Below are 15,140 nucleotides of genomic sequence, written 5' to 3' on the forward strand. Positions count from 1 at the left end.
AACAAAATATTAGCCAATCTAATCTAACCATACATTAAAATGATCGAGTGGGATTTATTCCAGGGATGCATGGCTGGTTCAACCTCCACAAATCCATCAAGGTGATATACCACATTATTAACAAAATGAAGGATAAAAATCATGATCATCTCAATAGGTGCAGAAAAAGCATTTGACAAAATTCAACATCTATTTATGATAAAAATACTTTCAACAAAGTGGGTATAGAGGGAATGTACCTCAACATAATAATTTTCATCATGAATTTTGTTTTAAGTCACTGGTCTTAGAATTAATCTTTTAGTGCTATGAAATAGCTATGTGCTTAATGACACATGTTTATCCATAAAAGTCTACTTTTTAAAGTTATTTCATGATTTTAAGGCTGTTTCCTGCTATTCTCATCACTTTGCTGATGCTGTTGGCTTTTTCTGTTTATTTTTATAAGAATCCTTGATTTTGAAGCATATACTTTAGTAAGAAGAAAAATGACCCTACCGGGAAGATCTGAGATGCAAGAAGGAAAAGTAAGCAAATTAATAAACAACTAGGTAAATCTAAACAATCATTATTTATAGGAACTAAAAATAATTATTTTATGGGGCTTAAAAAAAAATCCCGGATAATAAGAGCATGTAAATCAGAAGTAATTAAAGTTGTTTAAGGGTCTTGTCTAGTTTAGGAAACAGACTAAGATATTAACTTTAGACTTTGTTAAATTATATATGTATGCTAAAATTTCAATGGGAACTACTAAATTTATGAAATAAAGTGCGTATCTTCTAAACCAGTAGGGGGAAAAAAGAAAAGAAAAACAAGAAAAATGGAATAAATGAGGAGCCAGCCCGGTGGCATAGTGGTTAAGTGCATGTGCTCCACTTCAACAGCCTGGGCTTCGCAGGTTTTTCCATTTGTGACAACATGGATGGACCTTGAGGGCCGGAGGCTAAGTGAAATGTCAGCTAGAGTAAGACAAATACTGTATGATTTCACTGATAGACGGAATCTAAAACAAACAAAAGCTAACCCCAAACTCATAGATACAGGGGAAACCTTGGTTGTTGGCAGAGGCGGGCAGGGAGCATGGCAAGGGCAAAACGGGTGAAGAGGGTCAAAAGGTATAACCTTCTACCTAGGAAATAAATAAGTCCTGGGGATGCAGTGTATAGCACGGTGACTAGTTAAAAATATTGTATATTTGAAAGTTGCTAAGAGTAAATCTTGAAAGTTCTCATCACAAGAAAAATACTTGGTAACCACATATGGTGATGGATGTTAACTAGACTTATTGTGGTGATCATTTTGCAATATATAAAAATCAAATCTTTATGTTGTACATCTGAAACTAATACGTTATATGTCAAGTATATCTCAATTTAAAAAGAAAGACCTAGTGAGAGGTAGTGGGGAGACCAGCATGGTAGACACTTGCTGCTTATGGCTGCCAGACTAATTTCTAGACCCCACCCACTGGCAGACACAGGGCACTCAACGTACTATCAACACTGTGTAGATTGATTCCAGAAACGAGTGGGACTGAGCTTGCCAGTGCAGGTGCCTCTTGCCTACAGCAGAGCCTGGCAGGAGAAAGGCAGACAGTAATACCTACAGTGCCTTAACCCTCTGGAGGGAACACTGAGACAATCCGAGGATTGAATGGGAGGTGCACAATGGAAAGGTTTGGTTGACTACCTTCCCTTTCTGGGAAAAGTTCTCAGTCTCTGTGTGATTTAGACTGCCATGTTGGAACCACTTGACCCCACCACATTCCTCCTCAAGAATTTGAACTAGTAAACTAAGAAACCAAGATTAAGAACTGTGAACCACACCATCAGATGGCAGGGATATTAGATTTATAAGGTCATAGCAATGGACTGAATTTTTGGGTGCTCCCGCAAATTCATATGTTGAAACCTAATCCCCAACATGATGGTGCTTGGAAGTGGGGCCTTTGGGAAATAGGAGGATGGAGCCCTCATGAATGGGATCAGTCCCCTTAAAAATGAACCCCAAAGAACTCCCTCACCCCCTTCCGCCATGTGAGAGTACAATGAGAAGTCAGCAGTATGCAACCTGGAAGAGGGTTCTCACCAGAACCCAATTATGCCGGCACCTGATGTCAGACTTCCAGCTTCTGGAACTGTGAGAAGTCAGCTTCTGTTTATAAACAAACAAACATACAAAAAAAACAGAATGTAGGAAAAAACCCACAAAACAAAATGACAGAATAAAGAAGAGAAAGTAATGAAATAGAAAACAACACAATAAAAAAGCAAGACAAACCCAAAAGACAAACTGAAAGACAAAACTCGTGCAGTTAAGAAAAAAAAAAGCTCAAATATTGATATTAGAAATGAAAAACGTCTGGATTAGGAAGATAGAATATTTCAACAACCTTATGCCAATAAACATGAAAACTGAGACAAAAGGAAAAACTAGAAAAAGGTAACTTACCAAAATTCACCCCAAAAGAGTTAGAAATCCCAAATAAGCCTATAATCAATAAAAAAAATTACATCAGTAGTTAAAATCTATCCACAAAAAACTCATGAGGTCACGATGACTTTACGAGCAAATTCTACAAACAGTTAAGGAACTGAGCATTCCAATTTTTTATGAAGTATTCCAGATTATATCCAAAAAAGGAATGCTGACAACATTCTACAGGCTACTATTACTCTGCTATCAAACCTAACTAAGAAGATAAGAAAGAAAAAATTATAGGCCAATCTTATTCGTGACTCAGATGCAAAGTTCCTAAATAATATATTTGCAAGTTGGGTTTATCCCAGGAATGCAAGGGGAGATTACCATCAGAAAGTGATTAATGATATTAATTACATTAACCAGTTAAAGGAGAGAAAAGAATAGTCATCTAAACAGATGCAAAAAAGTGATAAAAGTCACCCATTCATCATTTAAGAGAGAAAGAAAAGAGGAAGGAAAGAAGGAAGGGAAGGAAAAAATGACAAATCTAGAACAGAGGGAACTTAAGTTTTGGGGGTATGAACAAAAGAAACTACAGTAAATGTCATATTTAATGAGGAGATTAAGTTATTCATTCCTTTGAACAGCCAAGAATGTTCACTATCGTCACTTTTCATCAACACTGTACTGGAGGTTCTAACTAGAGTAGTAAGGAAAAGAAATAAAACTGTCGTCATTTAAAGATGATATGACTAATAGAAAATTCCAAAGAATTTTGAGAAAAAGGATTAAAATTTTTAGAATTAACAGAAAGTTTAGCACCATTGTCATATACTATCAGGATACAAATTTCTACTGCATTTTTATAGAACAGCATCAAATTCTTCTGTTACCAATTTTAGTTTGGAAATGGTCCCCAAGTTCAGGATCCCAGACTCACACTAATTCTCTCAAAGAGGCTTCACACACAGTCAAAATTTCCAGCTGGTGGTTCCCTGCTTTTTTTAAGGAAAGCTTTTAAAGAGGATATTCACAGTTAATTTCATCAGGAAGACAGTTAAGTGGGGGCCTGGTTGCTAACGCTTTGTCTCAGTCTATTTTCCCTTAATACCTGTTTCAGTATTATCCACCTGAGTGAGGACATAGAAGATCCAAAAAAATATGAAAAATCCACCATTAAGATGAAATTCAAGAAGACTTAATATGATTCCTTGCATTTAAGTTCAAATATCTGCTCTCAGTAAAGGAAGGATAAACCGGAAAGGGCTGGTTTAAAGAGACCTCTAATGATAAAACCCTGGGAGCTGTTGTCAATTACTACAAGTATGTTTCTCTGGTTAAAAAAAAAAAAAGGCAGTGTCTTAAATTGCATTCCTCAAAATACCCTGTCCGCATCCCCCCCATTCTGAGATAGTCAGATGTTATATTTTAAAAGGAACACTGGTAAATAAAAAGAGGTCCAGAGAAGAGTGCTAAGAATCAAACCATATAAAGAAGGTGGATATTTAGCCTGTAGAAGCAAAGATTCACAGGGGAGCCAAAGTGAAGCCTTTTTCAAATGTTCCAAGTGGGGGCCACGTATTTAAATACCCACAAGACCAGAGAGAAATTGTAAATTAATGATGTGGACTTGGTGTAGCACATTTGTATATGTCATGTAAAAAGCCACAACTCAGCTCCAATTGTTTTTCACCATTCAAAAATGCCAGCCTGGTACTGATACAACTTCACATTTCTTAAAGAAAAGCTGAAAATGCAGATTTTTACAAGAAATGTCAATTTTCAAATGTTAAGTTTTATTTTTAAAATTAAAACTAAGGGTTCTGTGGGCCAGCCCAGTTGCCTAGTGGTTAAATTTAGCACACTCCACTTCGGCAGCCTGGGTTTGGTTCCTGGGTGCAGACCTACAGAACTCGTCTGTCAGTGGCCATGCTGTGGTGGTGGCTCACATACAGACAAGAGGAAGATTGGCAGTGGATGTTAGCTTAGGGCAAATCTTCCTCAGCAAAAACAAAAACAAAAAACCTAAGGGTTCTGAAACCAATTCCAATGTGGAAGTGTGGTTTCCCCACACCACCAACAAGCAATTCTCTGATACCAGCTGGGTGTCCTACAATTCAACTCAATTCTGACACTATTTACTGGAGAAAGCATCAGATTCCTTCCCAAGGTTAAGGGCTCAGTCCAACAACACTGCCCTCTGCTTCAAATGCCAATCACTGACTGACTGGCTACAGACTGGAGGTTCCAGGACCCACTTGGACTTCAGACCCCAGTTGCCAAGTCCAGGTTGCTACCTGTACCTCTGACCAACTGGCTATAAACCAGAGGTTTCCATGACCCCCTTTCTGGGTTCAATTGATTTGCTAGAGTGGCTCACAGGCCTTATGAAACCCATTTTCTCACTAGATTACCAGTTTATTACAGAGGATATTAAAGGATATGAACCAACAGCCAGATGAAGAGATACAGAGGGCAAGGTGCTGAACAAAGGAGCTTCTGTCCTCATGGAGTCTGGGCCTGGCACAGTGGCGTGCGTAAGTGTTCTGGTTCACCAACCTGAAAGCTCTCCAAAGCCCTCCTTTTGGGATTTCATGGCGGCTTCGTTACACAGGCATGACTGATTAAATCATTGGCCATTGGTGACTGATTCGACCTCCAGCCCCTCTCGCCTCCTGGAAATCACAGGGTGGAAGTGAAAGTTCCAATCCTCTAACCATGGTTGATGCCCCTGACAACCAGGCCCCATCCTCAGGTGCTTTCCAAAAGTCACCTCATTAACATAAACCCAGCTGTAGTGGAAAGGGGCTGTTATGAATAATGAGATGCTCATTTCACCTTTATGGCTCTGAAGTATTTTTTCAGGAACTGAGGACAAGAGACCAAATATAATAAAAAATGTTCCCACTGCTCTTATCACTCAGGAAATTCCCAAAGGTTTGGGAACTGTGAGCCAGGATCTGTGGATGAAGACCAAATATATATGAGAAATAAATTTTGGTCATCTGAATGACCAAATATATATTTCTTATAAATCACAATAATTGCAAACCTTGTATTAATCATTACAATATGCAATATTTCAGGAATATTCAGTATTCTTCATTCAGTATAGAAGCTTATCTGCTTTAGAAGATAATTCATAAATGGAATATTTTTACATTACAAAATATGTACAAGTGAAATTTTTCAACATCTTTGTGAAATATACAGAAGATATACACAGCAAAATAAAATAAACACCATTATACAGCAAACACTGCTGTCTCCCCAGAAGCCCTCACATGCATCTTCCCAATCACAGTCCTTTCTTCTTCCTGCTAAAGACAGCCACTCAGCTGTCTTCTCTTTGCCTGAATGTCTTTCACCTTCTGGAGTGAAGGTTATCAAGGCTGAGCGTAACGTTCTCGGTTAATTATCATGCTTTAGTCTTCTGGCTTGCCATTGTCTCTACTGTGAAGTTAGCTATCAGTCTTGTTGCTTTAAAGTGATTTCCTTCCTGTTTGCCCTGCATGGGATTCATAGGGCTTCTTGAATGCCTGGCTTGATGTCTTTCATCAGTTTTGGAAAATTCTCAGTCATCAGATCTTCAAATATTACTTCCGTCCCATTCTTTCTTTCCTTCTTCTGGGTATTCAAGTATGTAAATGCTAGATTTAACATTATATCTCCTAGGTCTCTGACACTCCTTTTTTTGTTTTTGTTTTTAATCTCTCTGTGCTTAATTCCAGTTGGTGTCTTCACTACGTTTCAGCTGTGTCCAATCTGCTATAAAATTCATCCACTAAGTTCTTAAATTCAATTTATGGTTCAGTTTTAGAATTTCTATTTGCTTTTCTTAAGGTTTTCAATTCTCTGATGAATTTCTCAATCTTAAACATATTAGGTTGCCTAGAAGCAGAGGCTGGGCGAGGGATGCTTGTTCTTAGATAAAACCTGTGAGCGAGAGGAGCAGGACAGGGCATGGGAAGAAGCCCCAGCTGTTGATGTAGCTGAAGTCTCCACCTGATCCTATAGGCTGGCGCTCTGGAGCACCAACAGCATCATGCCATTGTCCTCCTTGAGGCAAGGGGGGTGAGTGTGTGACTTAGAAAAATTTCTGGATTAGTCAGTTATTGTCTTCCAGGGTGAGGATGGGGTGGGGGGTCCAGGCTAACCTCCTAGGAATTTCAGGAGAGATGACCCCATCAACGGAGGGCAAGTCTCCTGGGGAAGGATATGAGCGGCTAACACTTGGGGATGGGGGAGAGCTGGAGTGAGTCAATCTGCCTAGTGAATAGAGCCTGGCAAAGCACTGAGAGTGGCCAACACACACATATTAAGCATGTTTATTGTAAAGTGTGCAGCTATCAACTCTATTATCTGGATCTGCTGAAGGTCTCTTTCTGTTGGCTATTGTTTCTTTTGGTTTCAGTCAATATCTTGTCTCTTTGAATGCCAGTTATTGCTGAGTGCCAACACTGTATACGAAAAAACTGGAGAAATATTTGGGGCCTGGGATTTTTATCTTCCTTCAGAGAGACTCTGTTTGCCTCTGGAAGGCTGCTGGGGCATTAGTATTAGCAATCTTGAATCACCTTAATCCAATGAGGGACTGAGGCAATTCGAAGCTGGGTTTCAATTTCAGTGAAGCCCATTTTATCACTCTTACTCTGAGGGTCTACTTTAAAGGTCCCCTGTTAGGCCATATTCTCCAATTTTTTGGCTCCTGGCTCTGCAAATCTATCAAAAACTGTGCTTAACTTCTCAGCCTCTCAGAGAAGTGCCTCTCCAGGAGTGGTTCCCAACTCTAGGAGAAAATAAGTGGGACATTCAAGATCACTTCTCCAGGTGTCTTCCTTCCTTTAGAGCTTGGCTCCATAATTCTTCCTTACCTTGTTGTTATGGGCTTAACTGTCTCCCTTCAAATTCGTATGTTGAAGTCCTAACCCCTCGTACCTCAGAATGTGACGATATTTGGAGGCAGGGCCTTTAAACAGGTAACTAAAAATGAGGCTGCTGTGGGGGCCCTAATCAAATCTGCCTGGTCTCCTTCTAAGAGGAAATATGGTATGCATGTGTTATATAATTTTTTGCATCTGTGTTCATGAGTGAGCTTGGCTTATAATTTTCCTTTCTTTATACAGACATGCATTTGGTATCAAAATTATCCTAGCATGAAAAAACTCAGTTGGGCAGTATGCCTTCTTTTCCTAATCTCTAGAAGTGTTTAAGATTGTTATTAGAATTCAGTGGTGAATTCATTTAGACCTAGAATTTTCTTTGTAGACATTTAAAAAAATTATGAATTCAATTTCTTTATGAGTTATAGAACTATTTAGGTTTTCTATTACTGCTTGTGTCAGTTTTGGAAAGCTGGAGAAGAGCTTATCCTAGGACAGTGTTTCTTTACATAAGCTGCAAATTAAAATCATTCGGGACCTTTAAAAACTCCCATGCCTAGGTATCCTCAGAGCTTCCAATTAATCTGGGTAGCAGTATTTTGTAAAAAAAAAAAAAAAAAATTAATTTTAAAAAATATATCTTTCAGCCACTACTAGGGGGACAGCACTACCTGGGAGCCTAAAATATATCTTTGATTTTTTTGTGGTTTCAATTCTATTCCTGTATATATTTACTATATTTTTATTATATATTATATATAAATGAATACAATTACTAAAATATAATAAAAATTTTAATATAAGATGAACACACTATGACGTCTCACTTCCACCCCATCCTTATTTACCTTTTCTCTCAGTCCCCTAGAAATGTCCATTTTCATTTGTTTCATATTAATCCATCTAGTGCTTTTTATTCAGATAAGTGCATACCATGTATTTATACACACACAGATATTCTTATTCTCTACTTCATACAAAAAGGGAACATATTTTATACATTGTTCTTTGTATTCATTATGTAATGTTAAGAAATCACCCCAAAATACACTAGTAGTAATCATTTATTGTGGTTTTTGTGAGTCGGGAATTTAGAAATGGCTTGACTCAGCGGTTCTGGCTCAGGATCACTCAATGAGATAACAATCACAGTGAGATGCTAGCTGGGTCTATAGTCATCTGAAGGTTTGAGGAGGACCTGCTTTCAAGACGGTTCACCTACATGTTGGCAAGTTGATGCTGGCAATGGGTGGGAGGCCTGTTTCTCTCCATGTGGGCCTTTCCACAGGACTGCTTGAGGGTCATCGTGGTGTGGTGACTGACTTCCCCCAGAGTAAGCACTCAAAGAGATAAGGTGAAAAGCTGCAATGCCTTTAGACAAGACTTAGAAGTCCCACGCCATCACTTCCATCACTTTCTATTGGTCACACAGACCAGCCCTGATTGGCAAGGTTGTGCATACCAGGTGAGGATCATTGTGGGTACTTTTGGAGGCAGGCTGCCACAATCTGTATATTGGTTTTCCTTTTTTTGTTTTGTTTTGTTTAACATGGTTTATCTTGGAGATTTTTCCATATCACTACGTAGAAAACTTCCTCATTCTTTATATAGCTGTATAATACTCTACTGTAGGATATACCATAATTTATTCTACCATTCCTCTATTGATAGATATGTGTTGTTACAGATGCTTTTTTGTTTTGTTTTGCTACTATAAATAATACATCAATGAATAACATGGCACTTATGTCCCTTCATATGTGTTCAAGTGTATCTGCAGGAGAGATTCCTAAGAATTGGAATTGTTCAGTCAAAAGGTGAATACAATCCCTTATTTCATAAATATTGCCAAATTCCCTTCCATAGAAAATGTGTGACTTTGCACTTTCTCCAGCCATGTATGAAAGCACATATTTCAGCCCAACTTTGCCAACAGTGTGTGTTATCAAATTCTAGGATTTTTGCCAATATGGTAGATGAGATATGTTCTCTCAGTAAAGTTCCCATTTCCATTGCTTTCACTGTGAGTAAGGGTTAGTTATCTTTGCAGATGTTTACAGTGGGGTGTATGTGAACTGTCCGTGTCTATTGGCCAATGTTTTCTAACGCATCGTTAAACTTTTTCTTCTGTATTCTTATGATATTAAGGAGATTAGCCCTTTGTTTGTGGTAAGATTTGCTTATTTCTTCCCAGCTTGTTTCCACTTAGGGTGTTGTTTGCCTTGCAGAAGATTTATGTTGTTGTTCTTATGTTGTTTTTTGTTGTGTGTTTTATGTTTCTGTAATATATCCTGCAATAGAATACTATACAGCTATATAAAGAATGAGGGCGTTTTCTATGTAGTGATATGGAGAGATCTGAATAAATCATGTTAAACAAAACCAAACAGAAAGAAAACCAACAGAATGGGGAGCCAGCCTACAAAAATGTATCAATCTTATTTTATGGTTTTTGGATTTTGAATTGTAGTTAGAAAGGCTTCCTCATTCCAAAGTTAAAGAGGAATTTACCCATGTTTCCTATGGCTTTGGTTTATACATTTAAACTTTTGAGCCACTGGTAGTGTGTCAAGGCATATGCTGTGAGATGTGGATTCAAATTTTTAACCATTTTCCAAATGACTACAGAATAGTCTCAATATTGTTTATTAAAAAGACTTGATATTCTTCCATATATTTGGATTTATTTCTGACTGTCTTTTCTATGCTGTTTCTCTATTCGTGCAATCATTACACTACTTTAATTGTTCAAACTTTAAATTTCAATACCTGATGGGACTAAAATCCTCACACTGCTATTCTTTTTGTGGCTATTTGTTTACCTTTTTCATGTGATTTGAGAAACAGCTTCTCTAGTTCTTTGGGGAAAAAAAATCCCTGACCACATTAAATTTATACATTAACCTAGGGAGAACTGACATCTTTGTGTTGTCTTCTTATTCAAGAACATGATATCTATCCATTCATCCAAGTCTCCTTTTGGCTCTTTCAAGAGTGTTTTAATGTTTTTCCTGCTCATCTTGTGCATGTTCTTGTTACGTTTATTTCTAGTATTTTATTTTTATTTGAATTGAAAAATAGCACTTTCTCTTCCATACACCTACTAATGGTTGCTGTACATATAACAGCTATTGATTTTTTGTATTTTAACTTCATATCCTGTTACTTTATTGAATTGTCTTTTTTTTTTTAAGATTTTATTTTTCCTTTTTCTTCCCAAAGCCCCCTGGTACATAGTTGCATATTTTTAGTTGTGGGTCCTTCCACTTGTGGCATGTGGGATGCTGCCTCAGTGTGGATTGACGAGTGGTGCCATGTCCGCACCCAGGATCTGAACCTGCGAAACCCTGAGCTGCGAAAGCAGAGCACACGAACTTAACCACTCAGCCACGGGCCGGCCCTGAATTATGTTACTTTTCGCTTATTCTCATGGATTCTATGGGTATATAGTCATATTATCTACAAAGAGAAATAGTTTGACTTTTTTTCCCTTAATTCTTTCAATCTAATGTTGTCTAATTATGTTGGCTAATACCTTCAATACAATGTGAAAACAGTAGTGGTGATGGTGGACTCATTTTCTTGTTCGTAACTTTAAAGGAATGCCTCCAATATTTCCACATCAGATTTGGAATGAGTATATATATTACATAGACATATATTTACATATATACACATTATATATTATATAGGTGTATATATATTCATGTATTCATTCCATCAATCTGTATTTTATTGAATGTTGAATTTTGTCAAATGCCTTCATCTATGAAGACGTCCACATTAATTTTCTCTGTATATGATTAGTATTAATATTTCCTAATATTGAACCACTCATATTCCTGGAGTAAACTCTACTCGGTCATAATACATTAATTTTTAAATGTAGCATTGGAGCTTTCCTTAATAATTTATTTAGGATTTTAAAATTGAGAGCCATAAGTGGGAATGGTTTATGTTTGTTGTTTTTTTTAATTCCTTTTTAATTTAAAAGAGTTCAAAAGTTTCCTTTTTGTTTCTGTGCTCTGGAACAGCTCAAATAGTTTATTGAGGGCTACATCTTTGGCAACTTTTTCTTTCTTTTTTTTTCGTGAGGAAGATTTGCCCTGAGCTAACATCTGTGCCAGTCTTCCTCTATTTTGTATGTGGGTTGCCACCACAGCATGGCTGTAGACGAGTGATGTAGGTCTGTACCCAGGAACCAAACCCGGGCCACTGAAGTGGAGTGTGCCAAATAACCACCAGGCCACAGGGCCAGCCCTGGCAATTTTTTATTTTATAAAAACTGATCTGTTGAGATTATCTCTTCTAGGGTCAATTCTGGTAAATTATATTTTCATAGAGATTATCCATTTAACTCAGGTCTTCAAACTTCTTCCCATTTAGTTGTACAAATTAAATAAATTTCTTCTTTCTTTTCCTTTCTTTTTTTTTTTGAGGAAGGTTAGCCCTGAGCTAACTACTGCCAATCCTGCTCTTTTTGCTGAGGAAGACTGGCCCTGAGCTAACATTCATGCCCATCTTCCTCTACTTTATATGTGGGATGCCTGCCACAGCATGGCTTTTGCCAAGCGGTGCCATGTCCACACCCGGGATCTGAACCGGCAAACCCCGGGCCGCTGAGAAGCGGAATGTGCGCACTTAACTGCTGAGCCACTGGGTCGGCCCCAATTTCTTATGATTATTAAAATTCTGTTTCTGTGATTATTCTCCCTTGTCATTTCATATTTTGAGTATTTATGCTATTTCTCCTTTTTTCTTGATTAAGTTAGCTAGAAGTTTGTCTAATTCCAGAATCAGCAAACTGTTTTGTAAAGGGGCTGACAGTAAATATTTTAGGCTCTGCAGGCCAAGCACATTGTGTAGGTACTTATATAACAAGACTGACAATTTTTTATTGATGATATTCAAAATATAATTATAATAACTACTTTAAAAAAATAATATTGATACACTAATGAAAGGGAATTCTTTTTCCAGAAATGTTTGCTTAACTAGGGTTCAAAGTTTGTGCTTTGTTCATCTGTTAATGCTGATCTGTAATGAGATTTACATATTTCATATTTGAAAGTGCCTTTTCACAGAGATGGGTACTACCAAATACTGATATCAATCCACAGGCATCGGATTTTAATTGAGTATATTAATCACTGGGAAGGCATTTATAGAATTCTATTAAATTCTCTGATATTTCCCTTTTAGCATATCATACTTTGCAGACTAATCACTTGCAATTGAAGTTAGGTGGAAGCTCCTCAATCACTCAGTTAAATAAATTTTGAAATACAGAAATTTCCTTTGCACTTGCATCCAGGTTCACAAAAGTGCTGCTGGAACTTTAGCTTGAGCTCACAAAATACATCTGCTGGAAGCTTGTGTCTTCCAGGGCATGGAAGCCTCACTTCTTGTTTTAGCTTTTGGCATCAGAGAAGTACAGAAAGCAGCCTGACATTACTTTGCTTTAAAGTGTTAGGTTCTTGTTGAAATGACTTCACCTCAGTCTGTTTTCCATATAAGAACTGTTTTGTCTTATAATTTTAGGTCTAACTCATTAAGAACAATCAAGTCTGCTGTAAAAGCTAATGTCCAAAGCCATTCAGTATTTGATAACAGTGGTTGAAGGTGGCTCTTCTCACTCAGAAAAATTTCAGTCTTGGCCCTGAGCTAAAAAATTTGCAATAAAATGTTATCACTGCTAAGTCATTGAACTTTTATGTGGTAGAGCAAATCAGGATATTCTTCTTCTTCTTCTTTTTTTTTTTTTGAGGCGATTGGCCCTGAGCTAACATCTGTTGCCAATATTTGCCAATCTTCCTTTTTTTTCCCCCTCCCCAAAGCCCCAATACATAGTTGTATATCCTAGTTGTACGTCATGCAAGTTCCTCTCCATGGGACGTCGCCACATCATGGCTTGATGAGTGGTGCGTAGGTCTGCGCCCAGGATCTGAACCGGTGAACCCCGGGCCACTGAAGCGGAGTGTGCGAACTTAACCACTCAGCTACAGGGCTGGCCCCAGCATTTTCTGTTTCTGACAAAAATTCACAAAACGGATGTAAAAATGTGGAACATAAAAAGACACAGCTGGACAAATGGTATTATTCATTAGTGGGTCCTTTGCAGAAAATACTTGAATCTGTCATGTCTTATAAACCCAGTAGTGTCAACAGTGAACTTCATTTACTCTCTCATATTATTAGCTCTTTACTAAAAAATTAATTTTAGTTCTCCTGACATTTAGAAAGGTTTGCATTTTTGATGTAGTGGTCATCTTTATACTTACACCTTTATATAATATCTTTGGACAGTATCTGCTTCCCTTATATGAATAATAAAATCAACTTACTCCTCTTCTTGCTCCATGTCCTCAACTACCCAACTTCAGGCAACATTACCATTCTTTACTCTTGTACTCTTAAATATACTTAAACTTCTACTACTTCATTTGTCAGTGCTAAATTATATCCTTTGACTCCTAACTATTATACATGAGGCAATCAGGGTGCTTATTCTACATTCTAGCTTTTCTCCTCTCATTTTTTTGTTAGATGCATTATTTCAACAGTCAGAGTGTAAAACTTTCGATATTATTCCATCACACTTATTCCACCTTTGTTTTCATCTTAGTTCCATAGTTAAATATATTCAATTCTTAACACTAGCCCTCTTGCTGACATTTACCCAATCACTGCTTGGCTGAGGGAAACTTACCTTCACGCCTGATTAATGGTTTGAGGGATGTAGATCTTGAGGTCAAAATCAGACCAAATGAGGGGGCTGCCAATCTGGGGCAGCAATCTCTGTGTGGGAGCACCACCGTCTCCTGTCCAGAGTACTCAATTTACTTAGATTTTTACTTCAGCACTGGGGGCAAGTTCTATAGCTGCACAAACAAGAAGAGAAAGCAGAGTGGGGACAGGGGCAGCAGCTTGATTTCTTTCCAGCTTTGCTGTCCTTACTCACCCCTCTCCTTATCTGCTGATTTTCTCCATAGCTATCCTGTGAGAATGAGTTCTCATCTCCACCTCAGCCTTTGTCAACGCACGGTCTTGTCTGTGGTTCCTTCAATATTATTCCGTTTGCCTTCCATCTTTTAGAACTTGAAACTGACTCACTAACATGGCCCTCCAACCCCATTCTCAACGCCTTTATCCCCTTTTCTATCCTTATGATAATTTCAGTGGCATTGGAAGAGAAGAAATAAGTGTTGCCATTTTAAATCAGAAGTTACCTTTCCAACATTCTGAGTAGTAGCTCACCACTGGCTGATGGGAGAGAAGGCATTCCCATTGTATTAGATCCATAGTCTGTTACTATGTAGTTCTAAAAATTAAATATTTTCCATTATGGATTACTTACTAATCCACGTTAATTTACGTTTTTCCAAAATGTACTATTTTATTTTTACCACAGTTAATTCGGTCCAAACAGTCAAGAGTTGACAGTATATGAAAAGCAACCTTATAAATCGTAAAGCATAGTATAAATTATTGGGTGTGCATAAAAAGAATATGGGATGAAAAAGGCATGCCTCTGCTATGAACTAGAGAAATCACTTCCCCTGTCTGAACCCCTATTTCCTTGGCTATAACATGAACATATTAAGTGAGATTAAAGCTCTTCCACCTTTAAAAAGTTATGAATCTACATCTTTTATGATTTTTGTCAGGTCGGCATTAACTTGATTAAGGAAAAATATAAACATTTCCTTATATACAAGAAAATAAATAGCATGTTCTCCATTCTGTGTAGGTTTATGGCGTTCTTAACCATCCTAGAAGAAACAGTGGTAGTATTCAAGAACAAAATAAGGCCTCCTCAATTTTGATTAT

The sequence above is a fragment of the Equus caballus genome, chromosome 7 (assembly GCF_041296265.1).
Source record: "Equus caballus isolate H_3958 breed thoroughbred chromosome 7, TB-T2T, whole genome shotgun sequence".
NCBI lineage: Eukaryota > Metazoa > Chordata > Mammalia > Perissodactyla > Equidae > Equus > Equus caballus.